This window comes from Pararge aegeria, chromosome 20 (assembly GCF_905163445.1).
Source record: "Pararge aegeria chromosome 20, ilParAegt1.1, whole genome shotgun sequence".
Taxonomy (NCBI): Eukaryota; Metazoa; Arthropoda; class Insecta; order Lepidoptera; family Nymphalidae; genus Pararge; species Pararge aegeria.
In genome coordinates this window covers 1,874,692-1,884,018 of record NC_053199.1, presented here as the reverse complement: position 1 = coordinate 1,884,018, position 9,327 = coordinate 1,874,692, and the positions used below count along the sequence as shown (strand labels likewise).

The window sequence follows — 9,327 nt, the reverse complement described above, 5'->3', positions numbered from 1 at the left end:
ATCTTAAAGTAAAAAATTAAAAACAAGAAAACTAATTAAAAACCAAGTTGAATAAAAATTAATATGTCACAATTTTTCCCCTCATTTTATTCTTCATGAAATTACGTGCTAAATTAAATAGCTACATAGTCCAAGTTTACGACATTTTAATCACAAAAAAACTGAGCGAAATCGGCTTTGAAAAATAATCTCATCACTAAGAAACTCAGTCTTCTTTGAAAGTTTTATTTTGGTGTGGTGTGAGGCTTCGGCCGTGGCTAGTTATCATCCTACCGAAAGACGTGCCGCTAAGCGTTTTAGCGTTCCTGTACCCCATCGCGTAGAAATCAATTAGGGGTATGGGTAAATATAATTGCTATGCTCTCTAACAGTTTAGCCAGCTACCATCTCAGACTGCATAATCACTAAACACCATGTGAGATTGCAATTAACGGCTAACTTGTAGTAGAATATAATTAAAAATAACTAAAAACATCGATATCTCAAAATTCGGCATACGAAACACTAACGCGGCATATCAGCGGCATTTAACTCTAGCGACTCTATGCCGGGGGTTTTTCCGTACTATATTCAAGAACGTTTGCCTAGTGCAGAGAGGAGAGGCAGTGGGAAATTGCAATGACGCTTTTTTTATTTATGTTTTTAGACGAGCGCTTGACTGCAATCCCACCTGATTGTAAGGGATTTGAAGGGACTCCTATTATATATATAGGTATATGTATAGGTACTGGGGACTATGGAAGCTGGAAGAGCATTCCAGATTCTTGCGGTGCGAATCAGAAACGAATGCAAAACGTTTCGTACGCGTCCGCTGTATATCAACCACGTATGTGTGCAGATCCTTACTGTGCTCCGCGGGTTTTTTTAACCATTTTTTTTTATTTTAGACCCACAAAGTTCGACGTTCGAAGGCGCTGAGGTACAATGGACGTTGTAACAGCCAAGAAGTAAAACCTGTCCTGTAGTGTAGGTTACAGTACTGGATGCAAAAGATCTATCACCATTCTTTACTAGACTACACTTAAGTTGGAAAACATAAAACACTTCATACCCTTTTCCCTACATTAGTCAAAATAACGCAGATTTGTAAATAACGAAAAAATCTGCCAGTTTATTTAATTGTAACACAATTAGCTTCAGCCATGCCAGTTCGAGAAATGCAACTTGATTGCAACTTTGAACTTATTGTTGATAACAATAAAGTGACATCTGACAGGGAAGTTGCTAATACTTTCGAAAACTTTTTTCAGCGTGTTCCCATTTTGTTAACAGATTCTCTAAGCTCTTCACCAATAGCAGCTCAGCGTATATTGAGAGATAATGTTAAAGAGTGCAATATTTTATTTAATTTTAAACATATATCTGCAATAGATATTGTAAAGAATTTCAGGTTATTAAAGTTGAAAAAAACCGTGATCTGTGGGGTATGTCGGTGATGGTCATTTCTAACATTAATGACGTTATTGCCCCTTATCTAGCCGCCTTTTTTAATGAATGTGTTGACATGGGTATTTTTCCGAACCTAATGAAATGTAGTAAATTAATACCCCTTTTTAAATCCGGTCATAAAAATGACCTTAACAATTACAGGCCTATTTTAATCTTGCCAACTCCTAGTAAGGTTTTTGAAAAAATTATACTTTATCAACTTTTAAATCATTTTAATGTAAGTAAGTTATTACTTCATCCGTTGCAGTACGGCTTCACTAAAGGTCGTAGTACAAACTACAACGGATGCAGGCGCAAGACTTATAAAGCATATTTACGATGCCTGGGAACGTTCGCAGAATGCCATTGGTGTTTTCTGTGATCTGTCCAAAGCATTCGATTGCGTTGAACACAAAACGTTGTTAGGCTGGCTGAGGTTTAATAACAACGGCATCAAAAACGTTGCACTCAATTTAAGTGATAGAATTCAAAGGGTATGCGTAAAAGACACAAAGTCTAAGGGATCATCTACCTTAATGGGTGTCCCACAAGGCTCAATTTTGGGTCCCTTATTGTTTCTGGTGTATATAAATGATCTACCACACCATGTCAGGGGCACTTGTGACATTGTACTGTTTGCAGATGATACATCTCTCATTTTAAAGACTGATAGAAACAAAGATAATTTTGACGACGCAAACCGTGCTTTGTCACATGTGTCAGACTGGTTTACTGTTAATAACTTACTTTTAAATGCAAAAAAACCAAGTGTTTGGAATTTGTTTTGCCTAACGTAAAAAAAATTGATAAAAACATCATAATAAATGGAGAAACACTAGACTTTACTATTTCTCTAGGAGTAACCTTAGATTGTAAACTACAGTGGGGTACCTATATAGAAAGCCTAGTGAATAAACTCAGCTCAGCTGCATATGCAATCAGGAAAATTAGACAGCTTACCGATTTTGAAACAGCTAGGCTTTTTTATTTCGCATACTTTCACAGTATTATGTCCTATGGGATCTTACTGTGGGGAAAAGCTGCAGATATTGAAAATATATTTATACTACAGAAAAGAGCCGTACGATCAATATATAGACTTGGATCACGCGAATCGCTTCGTGAAAAATTTAAACAAATAAGTATTCTTACAGTAGCTTCGCAACATATCTATAATAATATAGTCTTTGTGAGACAAAATATTGCTCTTTATAAACAAATAGCTGAAAATAACAATCGACTTACCAGAAACGGACATAAATTAGTGATATCTGCTTATCGTCTGCGAAAGGTGCAGAACTCCTTTGTGGGGTTGAGTATACGCTTTTACAACATGATTCCTAAGAAAATTCTTGACCTACCAATGCATGCATTTAAAAAATGTGTAAAAACACATCTAGTATAGCGAGGTTACTGTACATTTGATGAATTCCTCAATGACAAGGTAGATTGGAAGCAGCCAGCCTCGCTCTCATCTCTCCCAAGATAGAAAAATGATTGTAAATGTTGATGTTGGAAAAGAGCAACTAATGAGTTTCTTGCCGGCTCTTCTCTCGGTAGAATCTGCTTTCCGAACCGGTGGTAGAGTCACTACAAACATACATACTTGACGTTTCAAAAGTGCTTATAAAGTAGGCCTACTTGAAATAAATGAATTTGAATTTGAATTTGAATTTGCAATAGGTATGATAATATTTTAAGATTTTTTGGTCTAAGAAAAAAAAACACCTGTGTTGCCGTCTTTTTTTAATTATTTTAATAGCACCTTATTTTTAAGGTGCGGGTTAACCAAGTAAGTTACAAATTATCAGCCCCTGTAATATACATTTGCAACGGAACACAAATTTCAAAGCCCGTTTATGGGTACATTAAACGCTGTAAAGAAATGTAAAATATTTTTTATGGTTATCTTTAAGCACTATTATTAATTTAAAACACAAACTGAAGAGTAGTCCGATTTTCTATTATCGGCGAATAGAAATAAATTAGTTGAATATGCACTCTAGGCAGACATACGATTGTTTCCCACAAACTCTTGCACTATTATGTTTTTGATGACCAGTCTTTAGAATATAATATTGTCGGAAATTATAGTTGTGTTACAACATCAGTGCTGCCATATAAAAAATCTGCTTAATTGCCCGATACCAATGTTACTATATTTTGTGGGAATCTTTGTTTAATAAATTCTGTTTGAGCTACTATTATTATTCTAAAGCTAATTTTTGGTTAATCTTCGATACAAATACAGGAGTTTGTTTATATGTTCGGGCCAATCATTATTCCGTTGGATAATTTTCTTCTCTGCGATAATGGCTCTCCCCACATAGGTAGTTATAGCAAAGAGGATACCTATATAGTTTTTGTTTATCGGGGACAAAAAGTCAAGCCGGTGTTTGGGTAAGGTAAATAACCTCTATTATTAACAAGCGGGTAAGGTTGCAATAGCTAGTATTCTTGAAATACGAGCAATAACTTTTTTGAGCAATTTTTTTACATTATTGTAATTTTCTTAAGGATGTCTAATTTGTTTATATATCTGAGTTATTGTATAAATATAGCCTATGTTACTTCGTTATAGTTTTGCTTCTTATCGGTAAAAAAACGGTTTAATCCGTCCAGTAGTTTCGGAGCAAGTAAAAAAAAATCCTCTTTATACTATTTACGTAGAAAATTAATCCTTATTATGTAATATGTATGCACATGCAAAAATTCTGAACGACTAGACTGCACCCAACGACTTCAATAGATTTATATCGATGCACCAAATTGGTCAAATTTATCTTTTGTCTTCGTTATTGTCAGGAAAAAGTATTTAAAAAAAAAATTAAAAAAAGAAATCCAATTCCATAGTCAGAGACAGAAGCCTGTGATTCTTGTGTTCATTCCTCATCATCATCAACCCATACCGGCCCGCTACAGGGCACGGGTCTCCTCCCAGAATGAGAAGGGGATAGGCCGTAGTCTACCAAGTGCGGATTGGTAGACCACGCAGGCCTTTGAGAACCTTATGGAGAACTCTCAGGCATGCAGGCTTCCTTAAGATGTTTTCCTTCACCGTATAAAGCAAGTGACAATTAAATTGCTTAAACTAAAAACGCACATAACTCCGAAAAGTGAGTGGTGCGTGCCGGTGCTCGAACTTGGTCTCCACGAAAGGAAACCCGAAGCCTTACCCACTAGGCTATCTATTCATACTACCTTACTTATATTATAAATGCGAAAGTGTGTCGGTCTGTCTGTTTTTTTGTCACCTGTTTTCGGTGAAAATGGGCAAAGAATTATATTTATATACCTAACCAGGCTTTTTATAAAAATACCCTTTGTTAACTATGTAGGTATGGCTTAACTTATCTGGTGAAATTTTGCCTAAAAATAGTTAGCATCCTGGAGACGGTTACAAAGTAATAAAGGACGGTTAAAAAGGGTTCCTGCAAGATATTGGAAAACACAAAATGAAGTCGCGGGGAACCGTTTGTATATTATAATAAATATAAATGCAAAGCGCCAAAAAACTGTTTTCACGTTTTTTGATCGTTAGTAATTACCTAGCTAGAATGCCTTTTAAAATGTGCGTGCGCTGTAAGAAAATCGTTTAAAATATGTCATAGAGCATAAAAGTTTTCACGTTTTTTGATCGTTAGTAATCAGCTAGACTGCCTTTTAAAATGTGCGTGCGCTATAAGAAAATCGTTAAAAGTAAGTCATAGAGCATAAAAGAGTAAGAATATCTTCTTCAAGGGTACTGTGGCTTATAATACTGCAATAGAGTTCTAAAACACCTGTTGAACAACAATAGCAATGCGGCGTGCACAATGTATACAGACGTTTATCGTTCCAACACTGCTCAACAGCACTGAATAATATTTAAAATAAATTATTCTTAACTGGTCAAGTGTTAACTAATCAATAAATCAACGAGGATAAATACAATGTTCGAATCATTTCTCTGAATTCATCTTCTTTGAAAAACCGCATCATAGAGTGATGCGGTTTTTCACGTGTTGTATTTTACATAAACTTACCTATATTAGTCAAAGTCAAAGTCAAAGTCAAAAATATCTTTATTCAAGTAGGCCCATAGGTGGCACTTTTGATGCGTACATAAGAATTACACGGTAGTGAGATGATGGCGATAATCACATTCGTAAACTTAAAACTAAAGCTACAAGGGTTCCAAACGCGTCCTGGTCTAAGAAGAAGCCCACAACAAACTTAGCCGGGTGTTTTTTTTTTTTGTTATCACCATCTCACAATGTCATTTTAAATTATTAGAAGAGCAACCTGGTGCAATTAATAGTGTTTTTATGGATATAAACACTTGACTACTACTAATCTACTTTTTTTTTTTTTTTAGTTTATGTAACGGCCATGGATACTACTAATCTACGTTATACAAGTGTCTCAGAACATATTACCATGAAAATTTCAGGAATTTCAACATTAATAGGTTTTCTGGTAAATAACATAGCTCAACTTTTGTAGTTGTTAATCTCCAAATTTAGGCTACTGTAATAAGTACAACTTTGTCTTAAACCTAAATTCAAGTTTCTAATTCATATGTTTATATCGTTATTTACACTGTATAAGACAATATCCTCAGCAAATAAAAGCGATTTGCGAGGTGTACAAATTGTATAGCAGTGGAGAAATGGTTAAGTTGTTATTTGTTGTTGCCCTGCATTGTTCCTATATAAATGTCTAGGACCATGTAAAAATATATTTAAGATACATTATCCTATTATATAATAATGAAAATGTCCGTTTACAGACTTTTCCTGGTACACCAATATCACTTAGAATCTGGATAAGGATGGAAGGATTAACATTATATATATAGCACATGCAGTATAAGAGTGGCTATGAAAAGATATTTTTATGTCTGCTAAAAGAGAAGTGAAGCTTTCAACTGCACTTTTACCTCTACGGAAACCAAATTGTTGCCCAGGTAAAATATTATATTTTTCCCTTTAATACTTCAGTTTAAATTTTAACATACATTCTAAAAGATTACCTAAACAAGATGATAAAGATATAGGTCTCTATGAGTTACAATCATTCTCAGGCTTTTCAGGTTTAAGAATCGAAATAACACACAGTGTTTTCCATGAATTAGGAATGATTTTAGATTTCCATAATAAATTATATATCTTAAGAAAAATGAGTTTTGCTTTAATATGGAGGTTGCGAATTAATCTACATGGTATGTCATGAAGACCCGGTGTTGTGTATGTTCTTGATTCCCAGCCATTTGGAATTCATTAAAAGTAAAGGGTTCAGATAAAAAGTTACTTTTGGTGTTTCCTGCTGATTCAAAAATGACATTTGACCTTGTTGTGTTATATCTTTTTCAGGTGGAGATGTAGGAGCATATTTGTCCAAAAAAGAGGGGATCCATTCATCATTTTTAGGCAGCATTTGATACGTTACGCCTAAATCTAAGAATGTAGTTGCAAATAACAGGAGTAAGTATATCTATTGAACACTTAACATAACTTTCTCCAGCCTATCTTCTTTTCCTAGCTTGGTGTTTTCTTTTTGATTGCATCCACTTTTTTGTATTTAAAAAAAATGTCTATTGTAGGATCTGATTTATAATTTTGCCATGCAAATTTACTATTATTAACAACTGTGGAACATTCACTGTCCCACCACAGAACTGGTTTTTTAATTTAACAAGACATTTAACTATATTTGGAATACAGTCCTGTCTGATATTATTTAAAATAGTTGCAAAATCTATTATAAATCTCTAGTGAATTATCTGTTTCCGTGTTCAAATCATCAAATGCTTTCTCAGTTTCAGATAAATATTTTGACCAGTCTGCCTTGCTCAGTCAGTCTTGCTTGCTTGATGAAGCGTTCGGATGGAAAACCAATTTCATATTTTTCAATGGCTCTTTGAATATTTACAATTGTGGGAAAATCATAACTACCCATAGGATTGTTGTACACTTTCCAATCACACAAAGGTGTTACAGTGGAACTAACACATGAAATATCTATAGCAGAAGGATTGTGATGAATACTACCTACAGTAGTTGATGCTTCTGTATTTAAAATGCAAAGATCACATTGGTCTAGCAAATTATACATGTCATTGCAACATGATGTGAATTTAAGTCACCACATAACATAAAAGGTGAATTATCAATAATTTGTTTCAACTTCCTGCATCTCAGCGGACTATATGCACTAATAAAGACAGATGACCTACACTAGTTTTAACACTTAATATCTCCAATCACATTCATATTAGAAGCAGAAATAAACTTGTTGTGCAGTTTACTAGGCTACACAAAATGCAAATTAATTCAAGGGCAATTGTATATTATTTTATAACAAATTACCAAATGAAATCTTTGAGATGTCTCTCAATAAGTTCAAAGTTTATATAAAAAGTTAGCTTACAGAAAAATCCTATTATAATATTTAGTATTACTTAAACAATAAAAAAGCTAGGGTGTGAATTGCTCTAGCTTCATAGCTGAATATAAATTTACTGTGAGACGGTGATAACAAAAAAATAATTTTACCCGGCTAAGTTTGTTGTGGGCTCTTCTTAGACCAGGGCGCGTTTGGAACCTCGTAGATTAGGTTTTTTATTTACAAAAGAGGGAGTGGGAGTGCTATTTAAGTTTTTTTGTTGTGATGTGAAAGTTGAAACTTGGTATCTGAATAAATTTAAATATACAAACTTTGTTAAGAATATAATGGCAACTGTAGTTAAAGGTATTAATTTCCTTTCAGAATCTCTTTTCATGAATCTTTTGATAGAAATTACGTCTGCATCACATGTTCGATTTTTATAAATTTCTCCATTGGACATATTGGTAGGTACATGCCTACTCCCTATCCCTATCCCTACTAATATTATAAATGTGAATGTAAGTTTGTTACGCTTTCACGCAAAAACTAATAGACCGATCATCATGAAACTTTGTACACATATTCATAAAGTTATTAGTAATATAGGGTCCTTATTTCCCGAAATTAAGCTCAGTTCTTTTGGGAGAGGGGACAAAAGTGTTTGACGATTTTACATCGTAACCACCGTCAAATGATAACCGATTTAAATAATTACTTTTGTACTTTAGACTTTAGAGGGTATAATGCCAGTTTAATTTTCCCAAATTTCGTGTAGATCTGATGAATGTGATTGGAGATAGAGGACGGAACTCCTCAGCGGACGGCAGCCAACCCGTCATTTAAGGCTATCATTAGCTATCCTGAATACATAGTGCTGCCACATTTATGAGGCTCTCAGTTCTAGGACTAAATAAAAGTTGTCAGAAATGTTCTTCGTTACCTTTAGCATATGAATAAACTAATAATATGATTTGAATTCTTCCTCTAACGATTACTATTCTTTGTAACTTGTAAGTGATAGGAGGAGTTGAGATTGATTAGACAGTTCTTTTTAGATATTGTTTATTATGTGAATTGTTTTTTTTTTAAACTACACCAATTATTTTTATATAAGAATACACAACTTAAAAACTTCAGTAGAATTACACCTAAATCGAATGCCACATGCCTTTCGAAAAACAAAAATGAACGCAGACGAAGTCGCGGGCAACAGCTAGTAATTAATAATTCTCACTTTTTCAACTAAGTGAGCGGGAATAAATTCTCTTATTTTATTAGTATTTAGGAAAGTTTGTAGCTTCAGAAAACTTTTGGCCAATGCTGTTTTTTTAAAGGTGACACCTATTTTATAGGCATTAATACGACGGTAAAATATTAATTAATTTGCTGTGTTAAATTCGATATTTAGATACATTAGTTTAATTTACCAGTAAAATAATATCGGGAACTCAAAAAGCGCGCGCTTAGTTTGACTTCCCGACCAATAGTCCGTCTCACTTGGCACCCGCGTAATGTTGCTAGCAAATACAC

At 34.0% G+C, this 9,327-nt stretch overlaps 1 long non-coding RNA gene across 1 annotated transcript; it reads left to right on the top strand.

The window, feature by feature from the left end:
• The first annotated feature begins 5,791 nt into the window (after positions 1–5,791).
• LOC120632796 lies at positions 5,792–7,606 on the top strand. The gene is made up of 4 exons (XR_005659150.1): positions 5,792–5,886; positions 6,200–6,376; positions 6,783–6,893; positions 7,229–7,606. It is a non-coding gene; the product is annotated as an uncharacterized LOC120632796 (long non-coding RNA).
• Positions 7,607–9,327: the final 1,721 nt, after the last annotated feature.